At 37.7% G+C, this 14,168-nt stretch overlaps 1 pseudogene; it reads right to left on the reverse strand.

The window, feature by feature from the left end:
• Nucleotides 1–939: 939 nt before the first annotated feature.
• LOC125163548 (uncharacterized) lies at nt 940–6,364 on the reverse strand (annotated as a pseudogene).
• Nucleotides 6,365–14,168: the final 7,804 nt, after the last annotated feature.

A 14,168-nucleotide genomic window follows, 5' to 3' on the forward strand; every position in this document is an offset into this window, starting at 1 on the left:
TAGTACTATTTAATTTTTTTACCTATTTATATTATTAGGCTAGCCTTAAATGTATAATGTTCTTGCATATTTTATGAATCCGGGTTCTTCAGAGAAACAAATCTAATAGTCTAGTCCAAGGATAGGAGAAGGCTGATGTCCCAGTTCAATCAGGCAGGAAGACAAGGAGGGGGGTAAATCCTTCATCCACTTTTTGTCCTCTTCAGGCCATCATTGGATTAGATGATGCCCACTATTTGGGGGAGGATAATTTACTGAGTCTACCAATCATAATCATCATAATCATCACCAATCATAATAGAAATACCCTCACAGACACATCCAGAAATAATGTTTAATTTGGACACACTGTGGCCTAGTCACATAGACAAATAAAATTAACTATCATAAGTCCACCCCTTGTCGACCTGGAACTCATATGAATCCCCTTAAACCATACTTTTTTCCAAATAAATAAAATAACAAGGTTATAATTCTGCCTACCACATTCCAACTATCCAGTGTTAACCAACAGTGAAATAACCCCTTCCCTAGAAGAGGAGGTAAATCCTTGAGTGATGTTTACTGAATTTGATATTCCTTAAGTTAAATAATGCAATGTAAAATTAACAGCAACTAATTGCAATGATAGAAAGTTAAGGGGCACCTGGGTGGCTCAGTCGGTTGGGCATCTGACTTCAGCTCAGGTCACGATCTCACAGTCATGAGTTCCAGCTCCATGTCAGGCTCTGTGCTGGCAGCTCAGAGCCTGGAGCCTGCTGCAGATTCTGTGTCTCCCTCTCTCTCTGCCCCTCCCCTGCTCATGCTCTCTCTGTCTCAAAAAATAAAAACATTAAAAAATTTTTTTTAAAAAGTCAATACATCTCATGTATCCCATGTCACATAATAAAAAACTAAGAGAGAAGGAAAACACTTATCTAATCTTTAGTGGTCACGTGCTCAGAGCTGGTGTTGATAACTACCTTCTTCTACTACACACTCTGTATTCCCTTTGACTTCAACAAGCACCTCAGCAAGTCTTGGTTCTTCACCGGGTATGGTGACCCAAACTTTCATTCCTGAAGAGTCTGAGCCATTTAGAAGTATTGCCTTGGATTGAGTTGCTATAACTTTCCAATGAGCTTAATTGCAGGACGTGGTAATACTAAGAGATGCCCTAAGGAATCTCTTGTATTCCAAATATTCTCTTCCCTACCTCCACTGGGGAGTAGTAGTACAATTTTCCTTGGTAGTCAGAATCAGTCACCCCAGTGAGCACTGCAACTTCCTTCTTTGCCTGTTGATTCAGAGGCGTGAGAAACTCAAACTGGCTGTGTGGCAGTCTTAACTTTTAGTTGAACAGAATCATTGTGTCTCCTAGTAGAAGAATTCCTCCCTCTGGGACTAAGGATTTGGGGCCAGCAGAACATAAATTCATAGGGAAAGCAATGTTGCTCCTTCAGGATGGAGTGAAACATAGACCAACGAATTCCATGAGCTCTGTGGCAGCACATACTGTGTGGTGAAGGGACTTCTCATGGTAATGTGGTGGCCCATGCTTAAGCATTCAGTCTCTACTAAGGCCAGTAGAAGGCAAAGGCTGTTCCTCAAAAGGAGAATAGTTTTTTGCTGAGGATGACAGGGCTTTGTTTCAAAATTCTAAAGTCCTATGCTGCAGTGCACTTAAAACAGTTTGCCAAAAGCTTCAAAAACATGACTATCTTCAACTGACTTTTTTTTTCAATATGTGAAATTTATTGTCAAATTGGTTTCCATACAACACCCAGTGCTCATCCCAAAAGGTGCCCTCCTCAATACCCATCACCCACCCTCCCCTCCCTCCCACCCCCCCATCAACCCTCAGTTTGTTCTCAGTTTTTAAGAGTCTCTTATGCTTTGGCTCTCTCCCACTCTAACCTCTTTTTTTTTCCTTCCCCTCCCCCATGGGTTTCTGTTAGGTTTCTCAGGATCCACATAAGAGTAAAACCATATGGTCTCTGTCTTTCTCTGTATGGCTTATTTCACTTAGCATCACACTCTCCATTTCCATCCACATTGCTACAAAGGGCCATAGTTCGTTCTTTCTCATTGCCATGTAGTACTCCATTGTGTACATAAACCACAATTTCTTTATCCATTCATCAGTTGATGGACATTTAGGCTCTTTTAAAGCACCATGAGTGTGTTGGATCTTATGGGCTAAGCTACAGAAAATCTTGTTTTGTTTTAGTGCCTTCTCTTTGTGGGCCCCCTTCAAAACTAGCAGATGTTCAGGTCCTTAGTAAATGGGCCAGGGTAACACACCCAAATGAGGAATATGTTGCCTCCAAAATGTAGAGATCCTTTTTGGTTGTAGGAGGGACCAGGTCCAACAACTAATCCTTCATTTTAGAAGATATATCTCAATATGACCCATACCAGAGGGCTCCTGAGGTGAAAGTTCTCTGAACTTTTGTTGGATTTACTTCTCACCCTTTGGTATGCAAATATATCACTACTAAGTCTAGCATAGTTACTACTTCTCTCTCACTAAGCCCAGTGAGCAAGGTAATGGACCAGGGTGACATCCTGTGGAAGAGCAAGGTGATGAGAATCCTTGCCAACTAAAGTATGACAAAGGGCTAGTGATTTGATCTAACCCCAAGGTAAGACAGTGAAGGTATATTGCTGGCTTTGCCAGCTAAAAACAAACTGTTTCTGGCAGACCTTATAGACAGCGTGGAGAAAAAGGCACTTTTCAGATCAATAACTGCATAGTATGTACCAGGGGATGTGGTAATTTGCTTAAGCAATTAAACCACATCTGTATAGAAGCTGCAATTTGAGTCTCCACCTGGTTTAGTTTACAATAATCCAATGCCAATCTCCAAAATCCATCTGTCTTCTACACAAGCCAGTTAGGAGAGTTGAAGGAGGAAATGGTGGGAATCACCACACATGCATCTTTCAACTCCTTGATGGTGGCAGTATTCTCAGCAATGGCCCCAAGACTATCATATTACTTTTGTGGAGGCTGAGAATTCCTATAATCTGCTGTCTGCAAACTGGAGGTCCAAGAAAGCCAATAGTGTAATTCTAGAACAAAGGCCCGAGGACTATGGCAACCAAGGCTATTAATCCAAGTCCAGGAGCAGAAGATTAATGTCCCAGGCAGGGAGGAAGGAATCATGCCCACCCACGCTGGGGAAGCATTACTGAGTTCACCTGTTTGAATGTTAATCTCATCCAGAAACACCCTCACGGACACAGTCAGAAATAATCTTTTAATCTGTGCACCTGTGACCCAGTCACACCCACACACAAAAATAACTATCACAATATTTCCATGGCTATATAAATGCATAATTTAATTAGTTTCCCCAGAATTTGGGGGGAAAATATATTTAACATGTCTAAAGTGACTATACACCCTTGAGGTTGAACTATACTGGGACGTTACTTGAAATGGCCAAGTGTCATTTTGCAATTGCCTATAAAATTATATTTCTTAAGATTCTTGTTTAAATTCAGCATTTGAATATGCTACCCTCACCCTTGAAATAAGCTGTACTCTGACTAACGGAGACACAGTAGCTGTCACACAGACAGACTTCTTAAATGAGGCTCATGTACCCTCAAGTTTGAACAGTTCCAGTGTGTACAACCAAAGGCTTGTGACCTTTGCTATTGGGAAGAAAAAAAAAAAAGATGTCTGTTGACTCTTGGGCTCATTATTTCACACATACAACCAGTTGGATTAAAGTTTCCTAGAATGGCAATACCAGTTTCAAACACAAAGTTATTTTTTTTCGGTTGCAAAAAGGTGCTATTTCTCTTTCTCTGAGAGCCATTTTTTTACTTCTGTATAATAAACTTGAGAACTACAATGTATCTGCAGAAATAGGAATAGATGATTCAGCTTATCAAATAATATTTTTCTATAACTTCCAGATCAGGCAGTAATGAGGGAAATCAGTACCCCTGTAAAAATAATTTTATTTCACTTACTCTAACATAAAAAATATCTCTATAAAAATACTGCGACTCTCTTTTCAAATGTACATATATATATGTGTGTGTGTGTGTGTGTGTGTGTATTACGTTTTTCTGGTAACTCATTATTTTTAAAATATATATTTTAAAATGTATATTTTCTGTTTCTCTTTGTTTATAAAATGCATATTTTATTGATTCCCAAATGAATATTACAATTTTTTTTCATGTAGGAATCATAGAGCCTACTTCCCCTGTGGATCTCAAAACATTTTCTGAAATATTTGAGGGGAGATGTTTCATCCTAGACTATACTCATGTAGAAGAGAGAACCTGTAAATCACATTTAAGAACTGATGATAAAAAGTCATACAATTGATCGTAGAGATACCCTTAATTTCCTTCTGCATGCAGATTGAAAAAAAAAAGGCAAAAGTCACATATCAAAAAATAAAAAAATCCTAGTGTGTGGTATTATTTCCAAAATAGTGTCTGCTTGAACAGAGGTATCCAGCTTTCTTATTCCAAGATGTATGTTAAAATACCAAAAGTATTTTTCCCAGTAAAGAAGAAAAATCCCATTTCAGCCATAGAAACAGAAGAAAAGTTTGTCTCACACCCAACACCTTTAGACTAGAAATGAAAATGATACCATATTGAAACCAAAAAAACAAAACAACAACAAAAAAAAAACACTGAGAGAGGACTCACTCTCCTCTCACAGGTCCCAGTGAGAAATCATAGGAAATTAGGGGAGAAAAGAAGAGATTTATGGGCAACTTCAGAAACAGTTCTTTTGGAGGTTTACATTCTGTGTGGTGGCGATGACATTCAGGAAGCTGGTAGATTTTTGTCTGGAGCTCCTTCTTGAGGCAGTGGCCTTACTTGTATTAGCAAAATCAGGAAGGAGCCTGGACGTAGCCAAAGGTGAAGAGGCTAGGACAGAGGACAGCAGAATATTTAACATTTCCTGTCTGTGTCGCTTCACCAAGCAGAAATAAAGATTTTTGTGCCATTTGGAAAGCTCGTGGCCCTAAACCATTCTACTCAATGTTTAATTTACAACAAATAAACCATTCAGCTTAATGCTTATGTCTACATTTCTCAGAACAATTAGGTAGAAAGTGGCAGGACAGGAGAAATACGCATTCATTGTGTCAGTGAATGAGAATCAGGTCTGAGAAATGTGTTCTTTGTTTAAATATGAGTAAGTAAAAAGACTGGGGGGGCACCTGGGTGGCTCAGTCGGTTGAGCGTCCGACTTCAGCTCAGGTCACGATATCACGGATCGTGAGTTCGAGCCCCGCGTCGGGCTCTGGGCTGATGGCTCAGAGCCTGGAGCCTGTTTCAGATTCTGTGTCTCCCTTTCTCTGCCCCTCCCCCGTTCATGCTCTGTCTCTCTCTGTCTCAAAAATAAACGTTAAAAAAAAATTTTAAAAAAAAAGACTGGGTAAAGGGAAAGTGGAACCAGTGAATCATGAGAGAATAGTGTCAATGAAGCTAAGGAAAATTGTTGAAGAAGAAAATTCTTGCAAAGAGTTGGCAACTGATTCAGATGCTGGGAAGGATTTAGGACTAAAAACATTTGTGCATTTAGGGGATTCAGATCCTCGGTGCATTTATTCAGGGTGATTTTAGAGGTGTGATGTGAGCAAGAGCTAGGGTAGACAGGATTGCAGGGATAGTAGAAGGTGTGTGGAAGGTTGAAAAATGCCTCCCTCCAATGATGTCCTGAGTTTAAAGATTCCTACCATTTGGAAATGTACTGTTTCGTTAAAAGAGAATAGCTCACAATGTGTACATATCATCATGTCGTACACTTTAAATATCTTAAAATTTTGTTTATCAATTATGCCTCAATAAAGCAGTAGAAAAAGAGGAATAACTGTTGGGTGAGCAGAAATATATGTATTTATGAATACTCGAGTGCATATATGCATATAATTATGTATGAAAATAAATGCATATATAAAAATTGAAATTGTTTTAATGGACCAGTATTTCCTTAAATGTGCTTTAGTAAAAAAAAATGTTTTTTCACCTATGCTTTAGAATAACAACCGACAAAGAATAAAAGTAATCTGTTCAGTTATATATAGTCACAAAAATGAAACTAAAGCTACCAAACCCCTCTTCTACTTACTTCTCATGGTGTAAGGCTCTCAATTAGTGGAAAATCCACCATATGCTTATATCCTTCATTTGAGCTTAACTCCTATTGTGTCAAATTTATAAAATAAATTTAATTTAAAATTTACAGACCATATGTTGAGTTAAACTTGAAATCTCCTAGGACGCCTACAATAAGATAAATATTCAAATTGGTGAAGTAAATTTCCACAGCATAACCCCTACTTCTCCTTATTGCATACCCGACCATTTTTATCCAAGCCGCAGTGCATAAAATAGACATCGTATCATCCTAGGCCTGCCAATCATATTGCTCTAATTGTTGCAGAAAACTTAATGTGAATTTACCTCTGCTAAAATTGCTCCTCCACAAAGAGTTTCTCAAAGTACTTTATCAAGATTCTGTGGTGTAGAACTTCACGATGTAAAATGAAATTCTAAAATAGAGTCACTTCCTGAAGAAGCACAGCTTTCACCCTCATTGAAGTTATAGTTGAGAGAGGAAAGCAAAAGAAATAATTATCTTGCACGAATGAGCAGATTTCTCGTATTTCTCAAACTGTATTGGCGACCTCGGTTTGCCCACGTTTGGATGGAAATGAGCTGGGTCCTTTCTTGCAGGAAAGAGTTGGGAAAATAATAAGAAACAAACAACTGAGAGGGTAGAGAGGAAGAGAGGTGGACGTAAAGAAAAAAAAAACATGTTTGTTCAAAAACATCTTAAAACGATCTGATACCTTTATCTGGTGAAAATAATATATTTCCTTGAATATAGAAGCTGTTGCAGTTACTAAGAGAACACACTTAACATTGTTTTTGAAAGGGTCCAGAAAGTATCTGTATAAGGTCTTTCTTTAGCAAATCCAAGCTACAGGCAAACTGGCCTGTCACTTGAGTTTTATGTACTGGAAGTTTCTGGAATATATGGATATTACAGAACCTCTGACAAGTCTCAATATGGTAATCACAGTGCAGATGTCTCAGTCTTTGGAATAGGGCCACGTCCTTCTCAGGAGATGATATTCCATGCTTGAAAAGCAGCTGTGTGCTTACTATGGGGCCTTGACAGAGCATGAACGCCAGACCATGGGCAACTATGTGATGATGGCATCCAAACAGCCCATCGTGATCCTGGTACTATCTGATTTCGCAAATTGAAAACAGGGGCGCCTGGGTGGCTCAGCCAGTTGAGCATCCAACTTCTGCTTGGGTCACGATCTCGCTGTCCTTGGGTTCGAGCTCCATGTCGGGCTCTGTTCTGACAGCTCAGAGCCTGGAGCCTCTTTCGGATTCTGTGTCGGATTTCTCTGCCCCTCCCCCACTCATGCTCTGTGTCTCTCTCTCTCTGTCAATAATAAATAAAAAAGAAACACAAAACACAAAAAAACAAGAATGAGAGCACCAACCTTTTATTTATTAATTAATTTATTTTTGCTAAAAAGATAATCAATGTTTTCCACTGATTATTTGTATGTCCCCTCATTCTGCCTGTTTTCCCCGTTGCTATCATGTAAAAGAGTATACCGATGTCAGCCAGTATTTCAATTTAGGTTTTGGGTAGGATTGTGATTACACTGACACCAACCAGGTATAATGTAACTAATATAAGACAAAGGAATGTGTATCCTGAGGGGCAAAAGTAAGAACTACGCTTAGGTATTCTTATTTTCCATTCCAGATCCACTCTCCATGGCTCTCCACTACTCTCTTTGCTCCTGGAAGTGTCCTTCTATCTATAGATCCAAATGAGTTCCCTTACCTTTTAACCAGATGGATTCAGAACTCAGCTATAGCTGCACTCTCTGAGTTCAGAGCTGTGGTGGTCACAGATTTGCATGGCTGCTCCTTCTGGAATGTTCCAGCAGGCCAAGTCTTTCCCTTAACCCTGCTTGCATACATGTGAAAGCTCCTTCCTTAAACTCTCCTTAATTACCTTTTGAGGGTACCATCTGTTTTTTGATGGTCTCTAACAGAAGCAGCTGTTTTGATGCAGCTGTAACAAAATGGTTGGTAAAAAAAAAAAAATGTAAAGGAACTGTTCTTATGAATTACATCAGATAGAAACAGCACATCCCTAAACTTCACAGTATCTCCAAGCCTTGCCCTATTTCTTACACCCTGCTTCTTCTCAAACTCTTGGCCAGCATCTCTCCACACCATATGTAATCAAAGATTCTCATTGCATCCTTGGTCCCAGTAGTTCTGAGTTAGAGACATATTAACTTGTAGTTAGGGGAGACTCATGAATGGAGTGAAGATGTCTATTATGTATATGACAAGGCAATTAAAAAAAAGTATAGAATTCTTAATTTTTCAAGGTCTGAACAGAATAATTGCAAGGCAAAATTGTCGCTGTGTCAAAACAGTAATGTCCAAATGTCATGTGCTATACTTCGAAGTGTTCAGTCTGTTAATATCCAGGAACATGAATAGGTGGACTGACTTCTATTACACGTACTATAAAATCAACAACAGGAAAGTTCTAGCCTTTAATTATGAAATGTAAGCTTCTAGAGGAGAGTAGGATTGGGAAAGGGTCTTATTTGATGAGAATACATTTTCTTCATGGACTTTTGTTGGCATGCAAATCCACCATAACACCTTGATAGTATTAGAAATGCCTTTATTTACTTTTCAATGTTTATTTGATCCTGACTGCTTAAAAATTCATAAGCACTCAGTCAAGCATATGCAAGAAAAAAAAAACAAGTTTAGAATAGGTGAATAAACACAGAGCATGTGAACTTTTAGAAAGCTGAAGATGTGTTGAATTTAGATCAAGTCTATTTTTGTAAAAGTTTATAACTATTTGCCAGCTTCTTTAAAAGCAAATACAAGAAAACATGCATTTTCCATATTTATTATTAAACTTCACCTGTACCTTTCAGGTGAATTTATCATTTTTGTTTCTGATGGGTGTTATCTGTAGAGACATGATTTGATTGTATGCTTTTTAAACTGACAACTGGTGGGCTGAAAGTTAGGGCTTGATGATACAGAAGATCTTGCACCAAAGCTCTGAGTACCAACCTGACTTTTGTTTCTTTATATACTTTCTCTTTTACCATACAATTCCAGTTTTGAAGCATACAGCACTAACACCATTATAGGCATTTCTGCTTTCTTGGAATCTTTTTGTTAGAGTATTTGAGGCAAATTTTTTTTCCATACATGCCATTAAACTCAATTTATGTTTCTGTGTTCGGTTGAACACAGGTTGGACCTCAATTGATTCTAAATAACAGTGAAATGGAGAGCTGATCTTCATCCACCATTTTAAACCTAATCTTTTTAATGCTGTCTTTGATCTCCTTTTGATCTTAATTTTTTTTTTAGAGTTACGCATTTGCAAACCATTTTCCTCAGTTGCTTGATTTGACATATTTATAAACCTAAAAAATAAATGTTGCAATAGAGAAATAATTGCCAATAGCTTAACTTTTTTCTCCTTGAAGTTGCCATGTTTTTCCTCCCTCAATCCAAACTCACCCTCTTAGGCTTACACAAGTGCACACATGGGCTCTCTCTGTCTCTCTCTTTCTCCTTCCCTCCTGTTCTCCTTCCCTCCCTTCCTCCTTCCCTCCCTTCCTCCTTCCCTCCCTTCCTCCTTCCCTCCCTTCCTCCTTCCTGCCCTGCTCTCACTCAATCTTATTCTTACTCCCTCTGTTACTTCAGTAAAATTTCACTTGTATGGGGAACAAAATAAAAATAGTGATTGAGTCTGATGCAAAAATGAGACATGTATTTCAGATACCTGGATTACACTCCCTGTTCCATAGTGTTCCAGTTCAAATTACTAAACTGATATTCACGTATAATTCAATACATGTCTAAAATAGGTTGAATAAGGGGCACCTGCGTGGCTCAGTCAGTTAAGCCTCTGAGTCTTGATTTCAGCTCCGGTCATGGTCTTAACGGTTTGTGGGATCAAGCCCCACATTGGGTTCTGTGATGAGCATGGAGCCTGCAGCCTGCTTGGGATTCTCCCTCCCTTTTGCTCTGCCCCTCCCCTGCTCACACTTACATGCTTTCTTGCTGTCTTTAAAAAATAAATAAATAAAATTAAAAAAATAAAATAGGTTGAATAAAAACTATATGCAAATTCCTCTTTTCCTCTTACTGCAGTGGTTCTAGTTTGAAGACTAGTCCTATAGAGTTAATTGAGAATTTTACTTAGGACCCATCTTTTTGAGGAATTTTTACCTGTGATTATTTTTTTATGTAAATGTTGACTCAACATATAGGAGCCCTTCAATAAAATTATATGTTTATATATATATAATTATATTCAAACCAATATTAATTATGGCACATAATATATGCATAATAATGTATGTATCTATTATAAATGAATTACGGATTAAGCACATCATCATATCTCTAGTGATCTCACAATGAAAATTCATTTTTATTATTAAATAATTTTAGCCACATACAAGTTAACCAGCAGTGTGGCTTCTAACAATTGACAATTCTCTTAACTTATCAGAGTTTCCTTATTTGTCAACAAGGAACAATGTGTCTGGCCCTATGAATTTATTTTCTGAATTTAAATACAAAATTTATGTGGCCAATTTTTGCAAAATGTCTGCACAGCTAACCGCAAAATTAAGTGGTGGTGGTGGTGATGGTGGTGATGACGGTGATGGCAGCAGCATTTGTTGTAATTTTTTCTCTTTGTCTTTCCAGAAGTTCCCCAAGGTAATTTAGATCTAAAGAGATGGATGTTTCTTTTGCTGCTATAATAAATGACCACAAACTTACTGGCTTAAAACCATTCGATTTTATTATCTTTAAGCTCTGAATGTTAGAAACCCAAACTGGGTCTTAACTGGACTAAAATCAAGGTGTTGTCAGGATCATGTTCCTTCTGGAGGCTCAAGGGGAGAATCTGTCCCTTTGCCTTTTCCAGACCTTAAAGGTCACATGCATTGCTTTGCTCATTTCCCTATGCTCCATTTTTAGGCCAACGCACCTGTGTCCCTCTGTGCCTTTTTTCCAGATTCATACTTTCCTCTGATTCTCTCTTTTGCTTTACTCTTCCACTCTTAAGGATTCTTATTACATTGAGTACACATGAATAATCCGGAATAATGTCTGATTTCCGGATCTTTTACTTAATCACATCCGCAAAGGCCCTTTGCCATGTGAGGTAATATTTTCATAGGTTTCAGGGATTATGAATGGGTGTTTTTGAGTGATTATTCTGCCTGTTCCAAAACCTCTCCCATCTTTCAAAACTTCAATTGAATCTTACCCTGTCTTTTCTCTGAAAGATGTTTTTATGTTTTGCCTGATAGGTCTATTTTGCTTATATATTCAACAAGTTTATAAATTCTAGATACTTATCTTTTTCCAGTTACAAGTGTTTAAATGTATGTTCCTAGTTTAAAACAGATCTTTCAATTATCTTCCCTGACAGGAGATCATGAAGTCATTCTCCTGTATTTTCTTGTATTTTAAACTTTTGCCTTCAGTATTTAAGTTTTTGCTTATCACTCAAACCTTACAAAGACAAGATAAATACTACAAAATATCTCTCTAATCATACTGCCAGAGGAATCTTAGGCTTCAGGCTTGCATACAAATTTATTTTGTGGGAGATAATGAAATGAAGATCCCTGATTGGAAATGAATCTAGACATTCCACTTTTGTCTTTTCATAGGGGAGCATACAGAACTCCATGCTACAAGTGTGTTCAGTGAGTCAGGTGGCCTGAATGAGTAACAGGTGCAGAGACTCTGTCAAGGTAGCCATCAGCACACAGGTTAGCATGGCATGTGAATAGAGGAGTTCATCCAAGACAAATCCGTAAGGAGGCTGAGAAGGATCAATCAAGGAAGGGGATAGGAGAAGAACCAGAAGAGCTTCACATTCAGAAAGCTAAGGATATTTGGGGTTTCAATGAGGAGGTTATGGTTTACAATATTAAACACTCCCTGGATAACAAATGAAAATTCAGAATTCATTGCAACAAAAATTCAGTAATCATCTTTCTGAAAGCTTGTTCAGTAGAAGACTAAGACATGAGATAGATATTGCCATGATCTGAACAATAAATGGAAAAAGAGGGAGCAGATATAGGGATTTGGATGTTTTTTTCAAGAATCTTGGCAATGCCAGGGAATAGAGAGGGAAATAAAACTAGAGAAGGCTTGAAGTATAAAAACAAATAGAAAAGACATGAGGATTTCTCAAAAAACACAAGTAGATAAAGAGAGAACTTATGGGGGAAAATAGGATAATGTCTAATAACGAATGAAATTCTTGAGGTAGCATTTATGAGATCCAGAGAACAAGTGGAGGAGTTAGCTTCAGTCAAATGAGACATTTACTATCATCACGAGAGAAAGAAGTTAGTTATAATTCATCATCACTTTTGCAGATGGGGTGTCAGGAATTTGAAGGAGTTCTTATCTGAGTGTTTTCATATTTCTACGAAGTGGGAGACAAGATTTTCTGCTGAGAATGAGTGGAAAGTATTAGGGTAGGGCATTTGAGGAGGTAAGAAATGGTTTGATTAGATATTATGGAAAATGGAGAAAAACCTTATCAGAACACAGAATTGGTGAGCAGGGTAAATGGTCCTATTGAGCTCAGAGAACATTAATTTATAGAGGCAATTTTCTGAGGATTTTGTGATTTTCTCCAGTTGAATTCAACTGCCCAGGTATAGGAACAAAGAAATCAGTCTGTTGGATTGCTTCAGCTTTGGTTTGTTAGGTGGGTTCAAAAATGGAAATTGAAAATGGAATTGAAAATATTAACAAAGACGTGGCTGAAGAAATTGATCAAACTTCGTAGGCTTAAAAGGAAGAAAGTAAAGCTGACATAGAAATAAGACCTTATATATGATTGATTGTACATCACAGAAGTGAGTCCAAATTAGCCTGATTAAATAAAAAGATTACTTTTTTTGGATGCACTCACTCACCTTGGTCTACTTTGGGAACATTAGAAGATTAATAAGCACTAAAGTTACATATATACCTTTTCTATCAATGTCTTTGATTTATGTAATCATGTTCTTTCTAATGTCCTTCTGATGAGACAATATTTTGTCCACATTTAAAAAAAGCAATGTGACATATTTTCTAAACTATTAGCTCCTTTTTCATGGAACACTAATCAATGTTATATTGTCCCTGGGTCTTCCTTCTTGAGCAGGTTTCCTGTGTGACATTTTTAATCTGGTGTTTTCAAGCTCATGTAACCAAGAATACATATTAAAGGATAATATAATTTTAGAAAATCGTTACCCCTTTGATCCACAAAGTCTTATAACTTTAAATCAGATTAATGTCACTTTTGACATTTCTTTGTGAGATCAAATGTATTTTGGTCATTTATTCTGGTTCAGTATATATTCTCGCTCTTCTATAAACCTTGTCCCTTGCTGAATTTTAGTTGATTAAGGTAGTGATTCAGAACTCACTGGAAGACACAGGTAAGTGTTGGAGGCTTCACATAAGATCCTTAAATTGGCTTGCACAGCACTGGGAAGCTTGCTAGGACAGGACTCAGCTTAATGCACTGCCGAGAAACTCAGGATGCAAGAACAGAGGATTTTACCAACATTGCCCTTCAAAGTCCTTATCAGAGATGTTCCTTACTACTTCTTAGGACTGTGCTTTTACTGTTGTACACGAAACACCTTCAGGTTGTGATCCACCCTTCTGATTATTGTGATTTTATTATATACAAACTGAAACAATTGTGATTTTATTTGCATGCTCTTGCACAGATCCCCGCCACCGGTATAAACAGAGAAGCCTAATGAACACTGTATAATTTACTCAGGGGTTGAAAATATCCTCTCGCTCACATTTTGTATCTTCATCCTTCTTATAGATTATGAAATATTCAGTATTTTTATCCTGAGACACATTGCTCTTAACATATTTGGCACAGAAGGTTATCTTTAAAATCCCCTCTAAATCTCCCAAATTAATGTTCTGTGTAGTGAGCACCTGCCAGCTTTGATACAGTTATGGGATTAGACATTTTTGAATGATTTTTGACTCTGAAGGTTGTTTGCATGCTGTTACCAAATCTGGCTGTGTTTCAGCACCAGTATCTTCTGTTT

Source organism: Prionailurus viverrinus, chromosome A1, assembly GCF_022837055.1.
Source record: "Prionailurus viverrinus isolate Anna chromosome A1, UM_Priviv_1.0, whole genome shotgun sequence".
Classification (NCBI taxonomy): Eukaryota; Metazoa; Chordata; class Mammalia; order Carnivora; family Felidae; genus Prionailurus; species Prionailurus viverrinus.